The 10261-nt window shown below is 38.0% G+C and overlaps 1 long non-coding RNA gene across 1 annotated transcript in view; it reads left to right on the plus strand.

Moving 5' to 3' along the window:
* Window positions 1-9670, plus strand: part of LOC106727906 — a 22887-nt gene extending 13217 nt beyond the window's left edge. The window contains exon 3 of the long non-coding RNA XR_001364144.1: window positions 9584-9670. This is a non-coding gene — a long non-coding RNA (uncharacterized LOC106727906). The remainder of the gene's footprint in view (window positions 1-9583) is intronic.
* Window positions 9671-10261: the final 591 nt, after the last annotated feature.

The raw sequence follows: 10261 nt of genomic DNA on the forward strand, positions 1-10261 counted from the left end.
CTTGACAGGGAATCAAACTCGAAACCTTTTCATGTGTGGGACACAACACTCCAACCAACTGAGCCACCCAGCCAAGGTAAATTTCTGTTGTTCTTGTTGGTGTTTCTGGCCTTTCAAAGTGTCTCTTTGAAATAACTTGAAATTGGGTCTCCAGGGAAAGTGAATAGCTTTAAATTTCACTAATATCATTCACTTCAAATGTAAATAAGGAAACTAGAATCATATGTTATTCAAATCTTTTTCATTATGCATCTATCTTTGGTCTTTTTTTTTTTTTTGACGTCTTATTGTGGTTTAGTCTGTAGTCTGCAATAATTATCAGATTTTCTGGGGCTTGAATATATCTGAGCCGCTGACCACAGTCTGTGACGGAGCGAATGCTCACAGTGGGAAGCCACTTTCCTGAAAAATAAATATACCACAGAAAATTTAAATCACTTCTTTTTTTTTTTTTTACAGTGCTATTCTGTTTATAAATTAAAACATGCTCTCCATTGTTATTTCCAGGTCTGAATTCCCTCTGTTCTAAGATCTTCACAATTCTCTTTCTTATTCCTCTTTGAGTAAAAGGTTTGACCAAATGTTCTTCCTGGACCCTGCTGGTTTAGTGCTTCCATCTCACAGTGTATACATATATTTTTATCTTTAACTGCATGGAACTATAGATGTACTTAATTTTGACTCTTTCATGAAAGAATTTGGAAACTCTGGTGGATGCTGAGCAGAATCCTTAGTCAGCCCCTCCCGCCATCCTCATAGCTGGAAACTGGCAGCCACAGCCCTCTCTGCAGGGAGAGTGCCTAACACAGAGTGGAAACTGATGAGCAGCTTTGCATTTGCATGACTTAAGTTTATTCCCTAGGATTTGTAAAACAGGATTCCAAGGTTTTCCTTTTCTTTTAAAAACTCAAAAATTAGAATCAGTTCCCTTGTACAATGTGAAGCTGTGAAAAGAATAACATTCTTTCTTATTTAAATGTTTATAACTAATGTTTACATAACTGCGTATAATGATTGCATGCTCTTACTAATGTATTTCTGGGCTGCCTACATTTCTAATGATGGGACTTGGGGACCCCTACACTTAGCTTGAGAGATGTTTGAAGGCTAGATATATGGACCAGAAATACCTACGTTACCCTTTGTTCTAGTCTGTTTTACAGTCCCCCAGGGAGGATCAGGAGCCTCCTGGGTGGTGTCTGCAGTGCCCTGCGGTGTTCCATTATGTAACATCTCATCTTCTGAGGTGGGCATCCTTGGATGAGCTGCATGATGAGTCCTGGGTTGCCAAAATATTATTGCTGTATAAAATTTTATTTATCATCCATTACCAATACATAATTTTCTTCTCTGTCTTTTATTATGAAATTTTCAGGGTGGATAGCTCTTTCCTCTTGTATAGTAATTCTTTCCTGTCTTTTCTCTCTGTATCTCATCTTAAAAACTGTAATCTATTTGTTCCTAAAAATAGAAAAGTACGGCAAAATGTAAACTTTGTAATGTAGTGTTTATTCAGTTATATATCTCCTTTTCATTTTTAGTATATTTCTGTTATTCCTCTTTCATTTTCAAAGTATTTAAATATCATTTCCAATCTTTCAATTACTCTTTGTATTTTTTTAGGCACATTTTCAGGCAAAGCAGGAAAATATATGTATTGCACATGATTTATGATCACTTAAAATATCAAAGGTGATAACATTGAAAATCGGAGTAACACACTTTTAGAACATGTTCTGCATTAGTATTAAATATCTTAGAATCCATTTTAATACTGACTGTGGGTGAGAATGAAGGAAATGGTATTACCTTATTTTTTCATAAAAGATCAGAATTGGATCATGTGAAAATATTTTATTTCGTGACTTTGAAGTTCAAAATAAGATATTAAATTTAATGTACACAGCCACTACTATAATTAAAACTCCACTCTAAAACATACAATAATAAATTACCAGGTTTGTAAATTATGAACATACTCTTCTCCTTTCTCACTATTAAAATAATTGTGCTTTAGCATCTTTAACAGAACTTGGCTGAAGTACCTACCATAACACTTAAATTATTAATTTTGGTATTATCTCATCAAATGTTGGTAAGAGCAATATGTTTGAGACTTACAAGATTATGAAACAATAGAGGCCCAGTGCATGAAATTTGTGCACGGGAGGGGGGGTCCCCTCAGCCCAGCCTGCACCCTCTCCAATCTGGGACCCCTCAGGGGATGTATGACTGCCGGTTTAGGCCCGATCCCGGGGAATGGGCCTAAACCGGCAGTCGGACATCCCTCTCACAATCCAGGACCACTGGCTCCTAACTGCTCACCTGCCTGCCTGCCTGATCACTCCTAACAGCCTCTGCCTGCTGGCCTGATTGCCCCTAACTACCCCCTCGCCCCGCCAGCCTGGTCACCCCTAACTGCCTCTCCCCACCAGCCTGTTTGCCCCATACTGCCCTCCTGCCGGCCTGGTCGCCCCCAACTGCCCCCCCCCGCCGCCAGCCTGGTCATCCCACGCAGCCTGCTGTTCAGTCATTTGGTCATCCCTCACTAACTCCCCTGCCGACCTTGTCACCCCACACAGCCTGCTGTTTGGTTGTTAGTGTTACTGTGATGGTGTCCTGGACAATTTGCATATCCCTCTATTATTAGTATAGATATAGATTTAAATTTCTTGGAATTTTAAAAAAATACATCTTTCACTTTTTAGGTTTGATGTTCCTTTTCTAACAACTTTCTTCTGTTGAAACAAACACACCCACACACACTGAAAAAGAAAGAAAAGAGGAAAATAAATGAAAAGAAGTGGTAGGTAGGTAGGTAATTAGATACATAGACATCATGATTCTTTTTTTTTTTTGACGAGGTCACAGAGTTTTTAATAAATAATTTTTAAATGAGAAAAAGGCAATTAATTCCTCCTTGAGTATGGCAAGAAATCCAACCATCATAGCATGATGTGGTTTCCAAATAAACTAGATTTATAGTTGGGCTCAGAAAACAGAAAGACAGACCAGTGATGCAGGCCTTAACTTGCCCCTCATTAAAATAAATGTTATTTCTTAGTTGAAAGCCAAGTCACGCAAAGACATGGACAGACATCAAAATATCAAGGAGTCGGACTTCAGAGGAATGGCTCACACACAACTTCCCGTTGAGTCCACAGAAAGAACATTTCTCTGCCTCGAGCAACCAGTGACTTTCTTACTTTTAAAATTTTTGTTCATTATTCTTTTTTTTATTGTTAAAATATTACATGTGTCTCTTTTTTCCTCCATTGACCCTACCTGGCCACTCCCACCCCCCAGGACAAGCCCCCACTGCCCCAATGTCCATGTCCATTGGTTATGCTAATATGCATGCATACAAGTCCTTTGGTTGATCTCTTACACCTCCCCCTACTCCCACTCCCACCCTCTCCTGCCTTCCCTCAGGTTTGACAGTCGTTCAGTGTTTCTCTGTCTCTGGATATATTTTTGTTCATCTGTTTATGTTGTTCATTATATTCCACAAATGAGTGAGATCATCTGATATTTATCTTCTCTGGCTGGCTTATTTTGCTTAGCATAATGCTCTCCAGGTCCATCCAAGCAGTTGCAAATGGTAAAAGTTTCTTTTTTATGGCAGTGTAGTATTCCATTCAGTGGTTCTCAACCTGTGGGTTGCGACCCCTTTGGCGGTCGAACGACCCTTTTACAGGGGTCGCCTAAGACCATCCTGCATATCAGATATTTACATTATGATTCATAACAGTAGCAACATTACAGTTATGAAGTAGCAACGAAAATAATTTTATGGTTGGGTCACAACATGAGGAACTGTATTTAAAGGGCCAGAAGGTTGAGAACCATGGGTAGATGTACCTCAGTTTTTTAATCCCATCATCTGCTGATGGGCACTTAGGCTGTTTCCAACTCTTAGTTATTGTAAACTGTGCTGCTATGAACACAGGGGTGCGTATGTCCTTTCTGATTGGTGTCTCTGATTTCTTGGGATATATTCCTAGAAGTGTGATTACCTGGTCGAATGGGAGTTCCATTTTTAACTTTTTGAGGAAGCTCCATACTGTTTTCCACAGTGACTTCACCAGTCTGCATTCCCACCAGCAGTGAATGAGGGTTCCTTTTTCTCCACATCTTTCTATGAAGACATCATGACTCTTGAAAAAATATGAAATTAACCATTAAACAATAGCACACGTTAAAGGGAACTATCACTTTCTTGATCCAGCCCAACCACATTTATTCTTGAGGATGCATGACCTGTGCTATGGAGTAAACCAGGCCACTGTGCAGCATCCCTAACTCCCAACATCTGCAGTTTTCTATAGGCAATTCTTCTTGGAAAAGCCAGAGTCATTTCCCTTATACCCCCTCAGCAGTCAGTCAACAATTCAATGATATCAAGAAGAATAATAGAAGGGGGGATTGATGGCATCACATTGCCATTTGGGGGTATATTTCCAGCTCACAATATTCTGCAGAACATTGGAAGTAGCCTGAGCTATGATGATTTAGAGATTTTTCTGGTAAAATAATATAGACTGCTTCACATTCACTAGGACATAAATACTTCTCCTCTTAGATAAAGAACCATTGGAGGGAAGAATAAAATATACTTTCCTCTTACAAAACCATACTAGATAAATTTCGGGCCATTACTGGAAATTGAACTGGAAGCTCTGCATATCAACCCTGCCAAAGAGTGGAATATTCTTTCAGACCTGGAGGACAATGGGAGTGCAAAGATTAATTCACACATCCCCTTCTTCTGTTAGAAAGCTTTCCTGAATATGTCATTAACCCTGATCTCAGAGCAGGATAACAAAAGTGCAGGGTTGAGGGAAGGTCTTATGGAAAAGATAAGAAATTTAAAAACATAACTGCATAAAAATTGGTAATATCTTCTTAACCATTTAGAAGATATAACTTACTTGTAAAAATAATTTACTATGGTAACAGTGGATTAATTTAGAAAATATCTACAATTGTTATTTAGATAAAAAATGAAAACTAAAGAAAAAACAAATAAAACAATAAAAATGACCATATCACCTGAAACTAGGAAGCCACAATAAAAGATCAAAATTATGCTTAAAAAATGTAGACTGACTCAAACTAAGATGAAAAAAGGAAATAAATTAACTTTTTTTTAAGTAGCAGAAAAGTAAAATAGGATAACTAACTACAAATATGAAGTGATGAACAGCAGAGTTAACAGTGTAGAAAATCAAATAAGAAATATAGAGGCATATTGTTAGACACTATCTCAGTCTTCCTTGGACAAAATTCTCTCATCTCTCTTGAATTTTTTTCTCAGTTATTATTTATACCATTCTGAAACCACTTATCACATGGCAACTGGAGTTGCTTGTCTTCATGTATTAATTCTCAATTGTATTTTAATTTATTGGAGATAATGAGTTTTCATTATTGTAGTTCTCATTGCATTTATCAAATATTTGCAGAAAACATACCTTCTAAAATGCATGCTGATTGCTCATGTCTGATTGATATTTCCTCCTCAGGGAAACCACATGTCAACAACAAATACAAAATCTTTTCACTCCAAACTGGTAATATATATGTTAAAACATTTACAATCAGTACAATTCATCTAACTCCACTAAGTAATCCAGTCCCTTTGACTGTACACCCCTTGTTAATTCACGTGTGCTTTATCAGAATATTCCTTAATTCATCCCTCCAACCATTGTATTCAGCCCATCATTGCTATATGTCAGCTTTGATCTTAAATATCTCATTATACTCACTAATCTAGAACATCTGTATGCTGAAGTTTTGTAATCCAGAGTCTACATATTGCATGACATTTAAAAATACTAGTATGATTTAAGTACTTTTCTTAGCTATACTTCTCAGTAAAGCCTAGTGCTGCTTTTAGCCAGAACACAGTCACAAACTGAGAGTCACTATATTTTTATTCCTCCTTCATAAAACATTAGTGAAAGAATGCCCTTGAACTTTTCAGACATCATATTTCTTTCTTAAAAGAGGTTACTCCATTTAATTATTTGAATGTATTTATCTCTTACAGAGGACATTCTGACTTGTATTTGTCTTCTGATTCATCCCTCACCCTATGGTTTCACATCTGTCTCTTTTAAAATGTACACAACTTTCTTGCTAGCACTGATTCAGTTATCTATTTTAGTATACTTCATAATCTGTTCTTGAAAACTTTTCTATGATCTCTTAGTATTCTAAAATGTCATATCTTTTAAAGCCTTATAAAAAGTCTCCTTTCCTCCTCACCTTCCTTTCAGTTACAACATCTAATACAAATTCATTCTAGCAATTTAACATTTTATTTTCAACAGCCCATTCTCATTTATATTCTAATATTTGACCAGCAATTCACTTTCACCTTTAAATTTTAAAAGCAAAACAAAACAGAAACTATTATGTTTCTGTGGCTTATATTCAAGATTTTGAGTATCAAAGTTCTTCAGTAAGTCACTTTATATTATATTATTTAATGTTTCCGCAGACCTTTTTTTCCCCTAATCATAACCTGAGGATATGTGTTGTTGTTTTTTAAATTGATTTTTAGAGAGAGGAGGAAAGGGGGAGAGAAAGAGAGTGAGTGAGCGAGAGAGAGAGAGAGAGAGAGAGAGAGAGAGAATCATCAACCGGTTGCCTCCCCTATGTGCCCGACCAGGAACTGAACCCCCAACCTAAGCATGTGCCCTGTGGATTGAACCTGCAACCTTTTGGTGTATGGGATAACTGTTCAATCAACTGGGCAACCCAGCCAGGACCCTCACACCTTTCTAGATAAATCTATCTATTTACCCTTCTTTAACATACTTCTATTTTTATGCATTCTCAAAAGAATATATATTTATAAACATCTTAATACATATTCTTTTTTGGTTCAGTATTTTATATAACAGACTTGAGGCCCAGTGCACGAATTCGTGCACCGGTGGGGTCCCTCGGCCTGGTCTGCAGCTCTCCAACATCCCCTGAGGGTTCCCAGATTGTAAGAGGGTGCAGGTCAGGTTAAGGGACCCCACTAGTGCACAATCGGGGCCGGAGAGGGACCACGGGAGGGCTCCAGGGCGTGTCTGGCCCATCTCACCCAGTCCTGATAGGCTGGACCCCAGCAGCAAGGTAACCTACCAGTTGGAGCATCTGCCCCTGGTGCTCAGTGCCTGTCATAGCTACCAGTCTAAAGGTCAAATGGTTGCTTAGGCTTTTATATTTAACTAGTGCTCTGGTGCACAGATTTGTGCACATTGAAAGAAAATGAATTAGAAGGTGGCTGGTGGGGCAGGACTGGGCAAGACAGGCCAGACACCTCCTAGAGCCAACCTCCCACTGTCCTTCCCTGGCCAGCAGCACCTGGGGTGGTGCTGTGGCTTGAAGGGCGTCTGCAGAGTGAGCAGGGTCCCTCTGGCAGATGGGGTCCCTCGGCCTGGCCTGTGAGAATCAGGCTGGCTCTCTGACATCCCCTGAGGGGTCCCTGATTGTGAGAGGGCGGTTCTCTTGTGATGCATCCCAGAATCTGGCTCCCTCTTCTCTGGTTCCGGGTGTGTCACCCAAGAACCACAGCTGCCAAGTCACCACAGCTTGGCAGCTCCTGCATTGAGTATCTGCCCCCTGGTGGTTAGTGTGCGTCATAGCTACCAGTCAGACAATTGAATGGTCTGCCTGTCAGCTGGTCGATTAGGCTTTTATATATAAACCAGAGGCACTGTGCACGAATTCATCCACAGGTGGGGTCCCTTGGCCTGGTAGTGATGGGCCTGATTAGGGCTGTCTCGCCAAGTCCCAATCAGGCAGCTGGCCGGGGGAAGGGACCATGGGAGGTTGGCTGTGGGAGTGCACTGACCACCAGGGGACAGCTCCTGTGTTGTGTGTCTTCCCCCTGGTGGTCAGTGCATGTCATAGCAAGCGGTCCTAATGGTTGCTTAGGTTTTTATATATATAGATAGATATGTTACAACTTGCTTTATCATTCTTGTACATGTTGTATATAATCTAATGTTTATATTTTTGAAAAGGTGTTACAATATATTAGTTTGTTCATCTTTTTAGATTATTGAACATAGCTGAAAGAAATGTTATATGTATGTCTTTTCAATCACATTATTATATCCACTTGTCTACTGTCGTTATTAGTGTTCATTTGTCAGTACTATCTTCCCAACAGTCTCCATTTTCAGGTGTTAATATTTTCTGATTCCTCACATTTTATTTTTTCTCAAAATCATCTTTGCTTGGAGAGTGCAAAATTATCTTACTCAGAAGAGTGAATTCTGGATCTGAGGAGATCTTGAAAAATAAACTTTTTTATCATTCATTCCTTCAGGCAGTCATTCAACACACTTTCAGATCCTTTAATTCCAGGCATCATAATAGTTGCTCACTAGCCTCTCAGTGGAATATTTATATATAGATACCACTATGGAGACTGGGAAATTATTGTAGAGCTCAGAGAACCAGCTACATAAGTAAAAACTTATTCTTACTGAGTGTGAAGTTTATACAGAAAGTATTAAAAATGGGAAAATGATAATAATTTTCAATGATCTCTTAAGGAATTTAAATATTATAGAGTTACCTTTTAGATTATTTTGGTTCCACATCGTATGTATTTTATGTACCAAAGAAATACCGGGGTTATAAATATTCCACAGACGGGTCATTCCTCTTTCTAAAAAGCAGAATATAAAATTTCATGATTTATGGTAATCAATACTGCCTTTTTTCACCCAACCTCCCCTTTATCATAAATAAATGTTGATGCAATTAGGAGTAGAAAAAAGTCTGTCACAAGAATTTTATTTGTTCTGTCAGACATCAACATTTACAGAGTGCTGCCTATGACACTCTCTGACTTCCCTGGGTGAAACAGAAGCTTCCATCAAGCACATGAATCAGTAATCTGAGGAACAAAGCAGCCTCATTTATTAAGCAAAACCCCCTATTGGGGCCAGTTTCAGAATTCTAGTAGCAAAGGGAGTACATAGCCTATAATAGGACAAATCAAATATTTCCGTTTACTGTATGCTATAAATTTAGCATGACATTTAGCATCTGTTACTTCATCTTTTTAAATGTCTGTCTGTGTGGCTTGAATTTTCCGTGGGATTAGAAGACTTGCAGAAGCAGGGACTCACCTTTATCATCAGCCAGTATCACAACTTTCTGGAACTCACTGCACCTGACCTACATCAATTCTCAACTGAGTCAGATCATGACAGATACTTCCAACTTTTGTCAGCTGTTTGGCTTCTTTCATAAATTGGCATTAGCCAATTATTTAGTGTCTACTACAGTATTTCAAATATACTATAATTCTATGAATAAAACCACTCTTATCAGAATTGCTGCTTTAAAATTTAATTAACTGATATTCTGAAGATCTTTACTTTTTTGGCTACTTGAAATTGTATGGGATTTCAAATATACTATAATTGTATGAATAAAACATCTCTTATCAGAATTGCTGTTTTAAAATTTAGTTAACTAATATTCTGAAGGTCTTTACTTTTTTTGGCTACTTGAAATTGTATTGGATTTCAAACCCTGTGCTTTTTTTTTATTTGGCCCATAGGGGAACCTGATGGGCCCTAATCGCCAGCCAGGAGTAGGGACCCTACCCGTGCAATAATTTTGTGCACCAGGCCTCTAGTGTCTTAATAAATGCTGAAAGATAAAATAAGTATAATAAAAAAGGACAGGAGATATAAAAAACAGGTAGTATAATTTAATGTTATTATTCTTTTTTATTTTACCCTGACTTTTGTTCTGTAGATTCTCTTCAGTTGCTTTAATGGTAGTAAATATGTCAGTGTAGAAATAGTCCAGTTGGGAAGTTACTTCCCAATCTTTGACCAGAAGCTGCCCTATGCAATTTACTTTAGGCTGTAAATAGATGATGGCCCTTAAGTCTGATCTGTGAGATAAACCTTTTCTCCAACTGCCTTGGGTTAGAGAAAGTTAGTGTGTGTGTTAAAGACCTTTGCTCAGCAAAGGTAAAATGAGAAAACTGATAGATTCACAAAGCTGTGTTTGAACACATTGGGAATCTAATATTTGCTACCATATATTAAGAAGTTCATATTTAAATAAGGTGTGAGTAAACCTAAAAAAAAGCTATTTATTCTCAGATCTTCAAAGGAAGATATGAATTAACATATAGATTGTCTGTCATGAGGACTGCAAAATAATATGAGACAATTTGAATTTATGAAATCCTGTTTAGGCTAGGTAATTTTTCACATTTTAGATA

This window comes from Myotis brandtii, unplaced genomic scaffold (assembly GCF_000412655.1).
Source record: "Myotis brandtii unplaced genomic scaffold, ASM41265v1 scaffold5, whole genome shotgun sequence".
NCBI lineage: Eukaryota > Metazoa > Chordata > Mammalia > Chiroptera > Vespertilionidae > Myotis > Myotis brandtii.